Source organism: Lates calcarifer, linkage group LG2 (genome assembly GCF_001640805.2).
Source record: "Lates calcarifer isolate ASB-BC8 linkage group LG2, TLL_Latcal_v3, whole genome shotgun sequence".
NCBI lineage: Eukaryota > Metazoa > Chordata > Actinopteri > Centropomidae > Lates > Lates calcarifer.
Genome location: NC_066834.1, coordinates 14241566 through 14255078, shown reverse-complemented (window position 1 = coordinate 14255078; position 13513 = coordinate 14241566). Strand labels below are relative to the sequence as shown.

Here is a 13513-nt window from a genome sequence, read left to right as displayed (position 1 = left end):
AGTGAAGGTATCACCTGTCTGCTGATGTGTGATGGTGTCACTGACTGTTAATGATCTGACTCCACATGTCCTCCAGTCATTGTTCTGTAAAACTGGAGGGTAAAAGGTTTGAGTGTGACGACACGCTCAGCTCACGGGACTGTTTTGCAGTGCTAACATGTTCTTTGTGTCTTGTCTGTCACTCTGTTGCTATTTATTTTTTCCACAGGGTATCCAGGTAAATATTGTCACGTTTTAATATTGTGAAATCGCTTTTTTACTAAGGGTGGCATGAGATTTCGTCCCACCCCGAGTAAAAAGGTTGTTTGGGGCAGTTGAAGAGCTGCGATTTGATGAGTATCAGGTTGCAGCAGGAGAGAAACGCTCCTAAACTCTTCCTTATTTTTAAAGGTCATTGTTTTTTGTTTCTGACTCTGGTTCTACTAGACAAATATCAACCTTTGTGATGTTTTGTGCACCAGCTTAACTTGGATCTAATTTAAATCAATAAAAGCAGATGAGGAGGAGGTCAGGGGGGTGGAGGAGCTGTTTTACCTCCTCTAACTGCAAAGCTCAGAGTCAGAGTAGAAGCTGTTTTTAGTTGTAAGTTGTAAAGGTGTGTGAACAGGCGCCTGAATTGTTTTAGTATTAAAGTTTTATTTTGGTTTTTAAAGCTCTTGGAAGGACGTGGAGCAGTGAAATCAGTCACTCTCAGATTTCCTCAGTGTGTCAGTCACTGTCTCCTGCAGAGAAACTGTGAATTCACAGAGTCTGGTCTCAATTCTTCAAGTTTCAGATACTTGTTGTGTTGCTGTGATCGCTGCTCTCTCAGTTCAGCTCTGTTTCTAGTTTTCCTCCTGTTGTTCCCAGACTCTGTGTTCAGCCCGTGTGTTAAATAACTCGACTGACTCCAGCCTCCGCTCGTGTTTGTCGAGGCCCCGCTGTCTCCGTCATCTACCTCCTGCAGAGGCAGAACAAACAGCCTGTTCGTTCATTAGCCGGCCGTGTCTCCTGCAGGCGGAGCTTCATCCTGAGCCAAGGATGAGGAGCAGAGAGGGACTCAGTTAATCAGACTGTTTGGGAAGCTCCTGCTGCCTGCACAGCCTCAGCTGCAGGAGCTCATGTTTAATATTATAGAGGAATTCTGTTTGACTGTTACACAGCTTCAGCTCAGAGGAAGGAGGGTGGAAACTAGCAGATAAACACGAAGGAACGTCCAGGCAGAACAACTGAAAGCACCAAGAACCACAGCAATAACCACCTGCTGTAGGAGACTCAGTGTTTCAGTGACGATTCACTTCAATTTAAAGTCATAATCCTTAAAGGAACAGATCAACATTTTGGTAAACATCCTTATTTGCCAGCTGTTAGTTCACTACAGAGCCTGAGTCAGGATGTGGCTAACTTAGCTTAGCATGCAGTAAGTACTGGAAACAGGGAAAACCGTTCTGTCCACAGTTAAATGATTCACCTACCAACATGTTTAAAGCTCACCTGAAGTTTAATCTGTCCTCATATTTAAGGTCAACTTTGACCTCTTTTATAGAGACGTTTCACTGTCAAACCTGTGATGAGACAGAAAACAAACAAATCATTTATATACAGAGATCCTCATTGCTTTTTCCTTTCTCATGTCCACGTCTCTCTCCTGCAAGGTGGAGCACATCGGTGACATTAGCTTATTCTTAACTTTCTACGTTGCTTGAGGTGATCACAGTTGATGCTGCTCATCATGAGACCTTATTACCACAGAGAGACACACTAGTACCACCCTGGCAAATCATTATGAAGGGCCTGTGAGATGAGGGGATACCTGGGCCAGGCCTTCCGGACCAACCTGCTGCCAAGACCAGGTCCAGAAAGTTTGTTTTAGAGCAGACTCTCTGCCTTGTACTCGTACGCCGAACTCAGGTCTTTTACTCATATGTTTTGTCTCAAAGACTTTATTAACTACCTGGTTTGACCCAGATCAGCCTCTGACAGTCTGTGATTCGTAGTATGAAAGCTCAGAAATATTGTTATCGTATTTGTGTTCTGTCTGAAGGTAGTCATGACAAAAACAACTGTTTGAAGAAATATTTTCATGTGCAAATTATTTGCACAAAAGAAATGTCCTCAGTGTGTAAAGACCTTAAAAACATAAGATAAAAACTAAAGTCCAGTAGTTTGTGTGGAGCCTCAGTATTATTATCATTCTATGAACAGCTTATAAAATATATTTATTGAGGTTAGTTACAGACACATATTAAAGTCATGTCAGCTAAAGGAGAATTCAGACAGTTGTAGTTTGCCAAATTAAAGATTATCTTTAAATTTATGTCTGAAAATTCACTGAATCAAAAGAGAAATATCAAATAACAACAATACCCATGTTTTTGATGAGAGTCATTTTGTATAAAAATGTTGAAACACTTTATAAAATTACTAATAATCAGCCATGTGACCCAGGCTTGTCTATCATTTTATCAGTAATCAGCTAAAATGCAGCTGGGAGTTTAGTGTCTTGCTCAACAGCTCCTTGGCTTTAATCATTAGAGGCAGTGAAATATTGTGTGCATGTGTGTGCATGAGAAATTAGAGAGAAACAGAGCTGTGTGAAGAAGAGACAAAGATAGAACAAACTCGTTCTGTGTGTGTGTGTGTGTGTGTGTGTGTGTGTGTGTGTGTGTGTGTGTGTGTGTGTGTGTGATGGATGCAGTGTGGAGCCTCAGGTAATAATAGCCATGATGGATTCTCACCTGGCCTGGCGAGCTGCAGCTCGGCCGATGAAGATAAAGATGTGTTGGAGCTCCTGCTGCTGCTCAGCTCCGGGTCTTGCCCGAGCCTGGGGAGATATTTATGACAACACCCATCCACCCCTCCCTGCGTATCATCACACCATTGGTCATTTGCTAACAATACTCTTTTTAGGGCAGGAGCATCAATCTGTGTTTCCCCCCAACACACTCAGTTAATTCAACAGGGAAACAGAACAGAGGTGAGAGTCTTATAATTAATGAGAAATAACATTGTGTGTGTTTGAATCTCCTCAGTGTAACAACATCATTGTGTGCAATATTCTTTTCTCCTTACCAACAAATCTACACTGAAAATCTCCCACTAACACCTGATTTATCTGACTCCTCTGATCCACAGAGCTCCACTGTTTCCCAAAACTATTAACAACATAGTGGTATGGTGTGACAATGATCCTCACTGTCACACCAGGTCACATGTTCCTTCATCACTATCAACACACACTATAGTTTATCCTCAGTCACGCACGCTGAACCACAGACAGAGGAGGGAAGTCAGGAGTATAATATCGTCTATCATTTCCTTTTATTTGTGAGATTAGTTTGGCTGTTTTTACACCCTGTCCTGCCTTCAGGACACAGTGCGTTACATTTACATCGGAACTGGCAGTGACGTCACCTCTTGAGTTGTTTGCGTTCCAGTTGAGAAGCCGGAACAACATGGATGCTAACAGGAAAGTCTTTGCTTTGCCTGTTGCTCTTTCACTGAATCAGAACAAATCTGCACTCCACCTGAAGAACGCCTCAGTTGTTAATGTTAGATTTTAATTCAAACAACGCTCAAATTGAACGATTTCAGAAAAAACATTAAATCATGAATGTGAACTGATTCAAAGGTATCTCAGACTAGCTGTTGTTAGCAATAACAGTACTATGTGTATGACTGACTTAATGTGAAACAAATAAGACAGAACTGCTATAAACAGTAAAATTAGCAGAGTTCACTGCTGTTGATGTGAGTAGCAGCCATCTTGAATTGGGTGGGGTTGCTCCGACTTTCTGAGTTGGATATTTGACTCCCAAGTACAACTGGAATGCAGCATACCATGACCCAGCTGTCAGAGGACAAGTTGCATTGTGGGTAATGTAGGTTTGACAACAAAGACTGTGTGGAATAAAAAAAGACAGAGTCTCCAGAGAGTAAGAAACAAACTGACGTCTCACTTTGATGCTCCCAGTTTGATTCACATGTCATCACCTCTTTGGTCTGTCAGATAAAAATGTCAAGCTTAACGAGTAACTGAATCCACTTTCTTGATCCAGTAAATTCCCGGTCCTGGTCCCGTTTCATAGTGTGAATTATTTTATAGTTGGGGGAGGATGAGGCTGAGTCAATTTGTGACAAGGTTGTGTTCAAACTAAACTAAAGTGTGTAACTGTGCTGAGATCTCGTTCTGAGTCATGTGCTTTGGCAGCAGCAAAAAGTTTGGATCCATTTTTCTCGGTGAGTGCTGCAGCCCGCAGCCTTTACAGGGCAGCAGAGATATTTCAGAAGTTTCAGGAGTCTCCTCAGGGATGAGGATCCGGCCTCTCTCTGTCTCTGCTGTCCTGTTTTTAGCTGCTGAATGTCTGGAGACGCTGCAGTGATTTATTCAACCTCTCTGCTGCTGCTGCTGCTGCTGCGGCTCAGGTGAGAGTCGACCGCAGCAGCAGGATGAATGAATGCCTGTCACACCTGCTCACTCATATACTGTTTATTTTAGGACGCAAGCAGAACAGACAGTTCTGTCTGTTTGTAAGTGGCAGCCTGAGAGCTCCGAGCTGGTTTACATTCACTCAGACAGTCGATGTTTTCAGGGTTCAGCGTGTTGCTCAAGGGCACAGAACCAAGAGAGGGTTGAACTGGCAGCTGAGGTTTCAGCTGAGGTGTAGGCGCTGAGCAGAGCAGCAGCCTCAGTCAGATTATTAAGCTGAAAACTGAAAAAAAGTTTATATGGTGAAGAAGTAAAAGTGTAAGCTTTGATTCAGATCAAAAACAGTCCTGTGTTTAAGGAACACGGGACTGTGCCGGGTGTAGATTTGTCCTCAGCGCTGACAACTCCTGCAGGCTGAGAGCAGAGGGGGTTAAAGGAAGTTGAAGCTACATATTTTCATTGAAAGCAGCTGAAGTCTGAGTTGAAGCTGTGAAAGGAGGTGAAGTGTTAGATGAGGTGTAAGTGCTGAAAGAGCAGCTCAGTATTCTGCACCTCAAGATTTACGTTCAGTGTGACTGGAGTTCACCTCCTGTCCTGTAACCACTGTGTTTCCCTAACCTTAACCAAGTCTTAGGGCTGTGTTATCTGACGACGAGATAAAAATGTCTGTTGAAGCACTGATTCCAAAGACTTTAGTCCTTATCAATAATTTACACCAAAAAACATGAACCAGGCTCAAAAATAACAGTTATCCCTTTTTACATATAAACATATATTATGCAAATGTTTGTTTTTTCCTCGGCTGTTTCATTCACTGAGTGTTTGGTCACGTGACTTGGCTCAACTTGCATATTAACATTTAACATGACATTGACATGGCAAAGCAGTCATGCTGACTACTTTAAATAATTTACATTAGTTGGTTCATAACATTTGTGCTTTATTGTTGTTTAAATGTAGGCTGTGAAATGGCTGTTTAAAACATATGTCCGGTAGTTGTTCTATATGGCTGGAATTCTTGAATATTAACAGACATGTTGGTCAGCGTCTAGCATAAACTCTGTGCAAAATCCTCTGTTTACAGTAATATTTTCTCATCATGCAGATGACAGTTTGTGATCTCACACTCCACCACATGGCTGCAGGTAGAAAAGTGAATACCAGCATGGAGAGTGAAGGTGAGACAGAACCGGGTCGCTCTGAACAGGAGAGGGACCGGCTGAGACAAATCCAGGAGCTGGTTCGTAAACCAGGGGCTGCCTCTGTAGTATGGACGTGGTTTGGTTATGAAAATTCTGACGTGGACCAGAACCGGTCCACAACAGACTCAAACACCACAAAACCTCTTCTAGCACCTACACAAGGACCATGTCAAAGAGTGTGGAGAGAGTTTATGACTGAAAGAAGAGTACAGAAAATCTTCTCTATCATTATCATGATATGACATTTTGGTCATATTAAAAGTTAACCATGTCTTATCCTTAATATGTTATCTGCCATAACCACGGTCTGTCTTTAAGCTCAACCACACTATTCTAGGAAGCCAGAATATAAAGACGTTGTCGTTGAATATAACTCTGGGTTTTGCAGAATCGTTGAATGTTGCTGTTTGTGTCTGGCGACAGTGAGAGAAGCTGGAGAGTCATTTCAAAGGTTCATCAAACCTCTCGTCGTGGTGAAGCTTGTTCCTGGTGAAATGTGTGACGCTGAGACACACAGAGAAAAACACAACTTCCTCCCTCAAGTGAAAGCTTTTATCCAGTGTTCATTTTCAGACCGGGAGCTTTCCAGTGTGAATTTAACCCCTGACCTCAACAGTGTTGCTGCAGCTACAAGCTGCAAGCTACAAAATTAGACAGAAGTCACGTTTATTCACTTTCCCGAGTCAAACAAAAACATCTTTATTAATTCCCTCTGATTCCTCTGTGCTGTGTTTTCCTTCCTCTCTCAGTCGCAGCTCTCAGACTTTCCCTCTTTCACCAGATTCTTCCCAACTCCCATTTCAGCATTTATTTCGGTCGCCCCGCGGCAATGATACGGATAAAAGGATTAACTTATCGTCTACCAGTTTAGAGCTCTTAAACTCAGCCTGATGGCCCCCCTGAAAATTGAAAAGATGGATGCCAGGGAGGCTCCATTCAATACATGTTAAATTCATTTCCCCTGTTTATTGCACAGAGCGATGGTGATGTTTAAAGAAGAGTTTGGAGGCTAAAAGACAGGGAAAACTAAACAGTATGATCAGGTAGGATGCAAACAAACTCAGTGTTAAAACTTCACTAATCAATATTTTAACACAAATAATGGCATCAAATGACAAATGTGAAAGTGGTCACTCATGTAGATCCACACTGTTTTCCATAGGAGCTGGTGGAGACCAAAACAGAGCTAAAGGAGACCAAATACTGATCCACAGCATGTGTAATGTGGCTGATCAGTGTGTTGTGTAATTGTAATGTGGATTAATTGTAACACTGTGTGAGTGAGTGTGTGTGTGAGAGAGAAAAGAAAAACTGAAGTAAACAAACAAACAAGCAGGAGTAAACAAACAGATTAACAGACATGGCTGCAGCAGCAGCAGATCAGCACCAACACCCACTCTGTTCCCAGCAGATGTCAGTGTTACATAATGACTCTGATGTAACACACACACACACTGAGCATGTGTTCACTGGCACTGACAGATGAGGAAACACACAGGTAATCTCCACAGTCTGTTTTGTTTGCTGATAATTTACTGATCGTACAAAAGTCCAAGTGAGACCAAATCTCTACAAACTGATTTTCATTAATTATAATAACAAAATAATAGATAAGTGATGACATCAGTATTCACTACAGCTGGGTGATATAGCCTTAAAATAATATAATATTGCAGGGTAGTTGTGTAGTTTTGCATCAACAATATTTATGAGAACATGATAAAATCCTGAATCATAGAGAGGCAGTGGTACTGTGGCTTTCAGTTGTGGTTGTTGCTTCTGCATATTTATCGCATAAAAACTACACAGATATCATCATTAGCAAAGCCTGAGGTCAACTCCATATTTGGTAGAGAACATTTTGACTTAATTTTGGTGTCTTGAGACCGAAAACCTCAGACCTCTGAATCTGTGTTTCAAGTCTGATGTTGTGTCATTGTGTCTCTTTGTGGTTGTTTTGTGTCTCTCTCCATATCATTTTGCAAAACTCTGCAAATTGCAACAAACCAATATTTCAATACATTTATGCTCAGTAACCTTTTCAAAACTGGTCTGGAAGTTAGAAATAGACTGTGTATGTACTATACTGACATTTATTCAAGCTGGATTATATTTCTGTGTAAAATTGTTTTAAATTTGTTGGTTGATGGTTAGTTTTTGTGGGTTGTAAAATGCATTCACAAACACCACGAATGAGTCAAAAAGCATTGTACTCAAATCTTGTTTTTATTTGTAGATCATGGAACTCGTATTTGTCACCACTGAGTCTAATTTCTCTTGATACAAATGTCACTGACACAAACAGAACAAGTAGAACAACCATCATGTGACAGTCTCCTGTTTGAAGCCTGTGATGAGAGATAAGACCTGGCCTGTGAGACGAGGACGAGTCTCTCTGCAGGTGTTTGTTCTGCACTTTCAGCTGATCCAATACTTGATATCACATTGTAACAACAATTAGCAGCAACATAACCAGTCAGACAGCTGCTCAGGTTTTTATCCATCACATCATGTTATTATGTTTCCAGCTTCTGCTTCCAATCAGCAAAGTCATCCTGTCAGCTCTTAGCTCTGTGTTTGGTCTCCTCCACCTCCTGAGGGAAATCTCTGTCTCTGTAGCTGCTAAATGCTCCACTGTGTTCACCAGCTGCTCTCTGACTGAATCTGTCTGAGCAGGTAGTGGACAGTGCTAAGTTCATCACCACCACAGATGCTTTTCACACTGATGTTTGACACATTTTTATGGTTAAAATATTGATCACAGCTGCTTTAAATCAATACATTTGTTCTAAGTGCAACACAGAATCTACTTGAAAGGCTACAAACACAAGTGATGAAGGTGCTTTTAGCAACTTTATCCTGTTATATACGTACAGATATAAATAAAATACAAAACAGAGTGAAAACAGAGAGTGTGAGTCACACACAGACGAGTTCACAGTCCTTCAGCATCTCGTCTGTCTGCAGAACGCATCAGTTAGTGTGGAGATAACACACACACACACACACACACACACACACACTGCACTGTCACAGATCTGTGTTTACCCCTGAGGCCTCTGCAGACACACACACACACACACACACACACACACACACACACACAGATCTTGTCAGTATTGAGTAAAAACCTCCAACATGTCACTTATCACAACATTAGAAAAGCAGTTTTATTTATATTCTCCTCAATCTGTTGTGGAGTCACTGATCTATACACAGAGTTTTTCTCCACTGCCTCTAACTGCTGCTCACTGTGAAAGATGTTGTGTTTGACTCTGTAATGTTGTAAAGTCTGGACCTTACTCTGTAAAGGCCCAGTCACACCTGCTCATAGAGACAGTGACATGAAAAATACACTCTCCAACTTCATGTATCCACCCGTCTCTCTCACTTTTCTCTTCCCGATTAAAGGTTTGTTGATGACTCATCAAGTTTATAATTAAGCTAGATTTTTTTTTAGTGTGGGGTTTGTTTATCTCACCCATCATTCAAAGTCATACTTGACTGTCAGCAGCTCATTTATATTTCCTAACCCTGTGAATGAGGTCTAATTTAACCATTTAACACACCTGATGTAAATATGTAGGTGGAGGTGAACACTCAGCTCAGTACTGTGCTGGTTCCACTGGGGATTGAACCCAGGACCTTCTGCGTGTAAAGCAGACGTGATGACCACTACACTATGGAACCACTGTGATGTGTTAATATCAGCTGCACTCTGTACAGAGACGTTCATTCGTTCATTCCGACAGCTACAGAGACATGTTTTTTTAAGCCTCCAAACTCATCTGGACCCAAGCCAGTGTATCATACCACTGTGTCAGTCGTTAAACTCCACAATCTGATTGGTCGATCAGCTGGAGCGAGTCGTCAGAGCAGACTGAAATGTATGATCAAACCCGAGCTGCCAAAACTTTATAGAATTATTTAATTCACTCTATCGTCAGAAATCGATCAACAACACAAAGGCTGACTCATCTCTGCTTTGTTCTCATGAATTTCTACCTGTTTTTATTTCATAGCTGACCATAAGACCAAAAGCTTGGTTCCACTGGGGATTGAACCCAGGACCTTCTGCGTGTAAAGCAGACGTGATGACCACTACACTATGGAACCATTGTGTTAGTGTTTTACTGATGCTGCCTCCAGAACCACACATCACCAACAACAGGCTATTTTAGCATCAGGGAAGATACTGTGTGTTACAAATGTCAACAATAAATAGACTTTACTCCATGAGCTCCTCAGTACAGAGTCTGTGTCTATCTGTGTGAATACAGCAGACCAAAAAGATGGAGGTTTGGTTCCACTGGGGATTGAACCCAGGACCTTCTGCGTGTAAAGCAGACATGATGACCACTACACTATGGAACCATTGTGTTTGCAGCTTCCCTGTGTGTGGAGGTCCTTCCTCATTAATAAAGGAGGACAGAGATCTGGATTTCTGAATTCTCTATCTAAAGCCCAAAAGGAATAAATGAGAAATTTGACTTGCATGCAGTTTTCTCCAGAGTCTCCTGGATCATATTTGTCCTCTGTGAACTGGATTTCTCTGAGGGAGGATTTGGTTCTTGGATGAATGTGTTACATTCAAACACAGACAGACTTCAGTCCGGGTTGTTTCATAACGTTACATGAACGGAAGTGAAGTCTGGATAATTCTGTTGAAATATCAGAGTCATTTACCCACTAACTGGTTTAGATGAAAATATTTGTGAAAGGTTTATTGTAATGTTATATTCTGTACTGATGGTTTAAATTTGTTTTGTATCTATGGAGATTTATCTATCACACTAGATCAGTGTGCTGTATATAAGGAAACAGGAAACAGCCTCACATAAACTGATGAAGGCAGAGTAGCCACAAACACTGGGTGACTGAAGCAGTGCTATGTGTGTTCTCAGATGTGGACTTCTAACAGTTTAAACTAAATTGTTTTACTGTTTCCAGATCTGGTCCTGAACCTCTCCTGAGCTGCTCTATATGATCAGTGTATACTCTCTGTTCACCATGTGCTGGGATGTCTGTTCATGTCTGTGCGAGCAGCTTTGAAAAGGCTCATCCATCGGGTCCATATGGGGGCCCCCGAGGGCGGGAAGGGGATGGTGTGTGTGTGTGTGTGTGTGTGTGTGTGTGTTTGGTTGGGGAGGGGGGCACAGACGGCTGAGCAGCATGTTTTCTCTCAGTATGAAGTCCAAGTGGAGCACCGAGAGGCTCAAGCCATCTATTTAATATATTTAATAAGCATGGGAGGGGATGGTGTGTGTGTGTGTGTGTGTGTGTGTGTGTGTGTTGGAAGAGGTTGTTGCTTCAGGCCTGGTGGATGTGTAATAGAAAGGCAGATCAACATGTGTCACTGAGGGACTGAGTCTAAGAAAGTAATTTTAATTTGAGTTAAAACAATTTTTCTTTTTGATATTTTATATGAATTTAAAACTGTGTATCTATAGCCTGATATATCTGACTCTTCTGAGCCATAGAGCTCCATTATAGTCTAAAAACTATTGATTCACACTGTTACCATGAACACACACACTGTAGTTTATTCTGACTCAGTCCCACTGTTATTATTATTTTGTTGTTGTTTAATGTTTTAGTTTTTATTGACAGTGATGTGTGCGTCCACCTGATTCCCAGAGGTGCGTAAAATCACAGCTCCTGTTGTTGTGGAGACTATGGCTGAACGATTTTGAGAAAATATCTAATTGCGATTTGATTTGTGATGTAATCTTTAAAAGTCAAGCTTCAGTTGGTGGTCTACTTATCCATATACGGAGGAGAGGACTAGGGCGGGCCTCCCTGCGGACAGAGCCGCTGTCGGCAGGAAAAAAAAGCGGATGATTGGTTCTGACTTTTGGACGTTTGTGATCAACATCTGTCCATCTCTGATTTTACAGAGACTTACAGACGCCTGTAGGAGGTTTTCTTGCTCTTAATGTAGCGGGTTGTCGACCTGTCTCCCCTGAGGCGGCAGCCATTTTCCTCACCACAAGCTTCCTCACACATGTTTTTTGTTAGTGGGCGTTTACACAGTCGCTCTAACTTGGGCCACTGCTGATTGGTGAGCATGGCTGTCTGTCACACAGGGACAACGATGAGACCTGATTAACCACTGGGTCAGAGGCAGGAGCTGGAAAAGCCTTTAACCAAAATTGCAGTTTTGGTTAAAATTTGATAAATTGTTCAGGTCTAGTAAAGACTCTGACAAAGTTCTTCTCATTGTGTGGTTTTCTAAAAGTTGTACAAACAGACCAGGGTTCAAACTTAATGTTATGTTTTTGCACAAGTGCAGAAGCAGCTCATGAAACTACCACACACTGTCCCGCTACACACTTACTCCAGCACCAAATGTGGATTAATCCGCCACTGAAAATAGACCCCAACAAATGTACTGTTTCCTGATTAAAACTATAAGGCTATACAGAGATATATCTATCTATCTATCTATCTATCTATCTATATCTATATCTATATATATGTATATGTATATAAGATTTTCAATTGTTCATATATTTGTGTGTGTCCTAACAGTGTTGGCTGTGTGAGTGCACAGTGTACTGAGACAGGTAACAGGACAGTTACAGTCAGCAGATCCAACATATCCAGATAAAAGCGGAGCAGGGACTTTGAGCGACCACAGACGTCTTCCTGTGTGTGACGCCTGTGTGTTTGGTTGTGGTACTTCCCCAGCTGAGGTACCTGCAGTACACTGTGTGTAGAGCAGCTTCAGTTGCAGCAGCAGTGTGTCAGTTGTGTTTGGCTGCTGGTGATAAGCTTCTACACTTTCATGTGTCGCTGTCTGAGGTGTCAGCGAACGTTACTGTGGTTAGACAGGAAACAACTACCAGGAGCTCTGTGTGTTTCTGAGGTTTGTGTGTGTGTGTTGTACTCTCGTCATATTAGCTCATGAACTTCCGCTCCAGTGTGATTAGATTGGGGCACCCGCACATGAGAATACAAATTACACGAGTTTTAAAGGAATTGGGCGTCATGTGCAGGACAACCCCTTAGTTAACTGCCAGACCAAAAGCTGACACTTGTACTCAGATTAGTTCTGCACTCCTGTTACTGATTAGTGCTGCTGGTGTCACAGTGGTTCCATAGTGTAGTGGTCATCACGTCTGCTTTACACGCAGAAGGTCCTGGGTTCAATCCCCAGTGGAACCAAACCTCCATCTTATGGCTGAGGTCAGCAAAAATGTAAGACTGCACTGTGATCGGAGATGAATCCTGGGCTGCGGTCGAATAAAAAAATTCTTCTTCTCCACCTCAATGGAAAACATCATGAGTTCAAGGAAAAACATAAAGGAGAACTGATAAGGACTTAGGAAAAGAGAACTGCAGTTACATTGGGTGTTTTTTTTTTAAACCAACTTTATTTATAACGTGAAAGACATGTACAGTGACAGACTCAGTGTTGTAGGCTACAGTTCAATAAGGTTTCCACACTAATTATATAATAACATCAAAGGAATATTCAAGTAACTTAAATTCAGACAGAAATGTATGGTTTCCTGTTGTAGGTGCTTTTACCTTTTTTATACATTTGTTAAGTAGAGAAAAAAATTTAAAGGAAGGATTTCCAGAAATTTTGGACCATGTCACAAACATTAAGCAGGTGCTCTGTTGTGTTTACATGTTTGTGGGTCTGCTGTGGTGTAACTATAACGGTGTGTCGCTTGAAACACTCCTCCTGCAAGGAATTATGAGACAATCTCCAGAAGTAAAAAGCTAATGTTAGCCTATAAACCAACTACACCACGGTTACATGACGTCAACGTCTCCACCACTGAGCTTCCAACTTGTCATTTAATTTAGCTCTGACCTCTTCTACAAAAGCCTTTCTTCTTAGAAAGTTAGTGATAGTTTGAAAGAGTGTGAGTATAAACACAACGAGGCTGTT

General features: G+C 41.6%; 1 protein-coding gene and 4 non-coding genes across 6 annotated transcripts in view; 2 read left to right on the top strand and 3 right to left on the bottom strand.

Moving 5' to 3' along the window:
* LOC108894294 (nuclear receptor ROR-alpha A) overlaps positions 1–13513 on the top strand; it is a 73767-nt gene that overhangs the window by 22376 nt on the left and 37878 nt on the right. The gene's annotated exons all lie outside the window — the stretch shown is intronic.
* Positions 9228–9300, bottom strand: trnav-uac (transfer RNA valine (anticodon UAC)). Its single transcript has one exon. It is a non-coding gene; the product is annotated as a tRNA-Val (tRNA).
* Positions 9654–9726, bottom strand: trnav-uac (transfer RNA valine (anticodon UAC)). Its single transcript has one exon. It is a non-coding gene; the product is annotated as a tRNA-Val (tRNA).
* On the bottom strand, positions 9912–9984 carry trnav-uac (transfer RNA valine (anticodon UAC)). Its single transcript has one exon. It is a non-coding gene; the product is annotated as a tRNA-Val (tRNA).
* trnav-uac (transfer RNA valine (anticodon UAC)) lies at positions 12705–12777 on the top strand. Its single transcript has one exon. It is a non-coding gene; the product is annotated as a tRNA-Val (tRNA).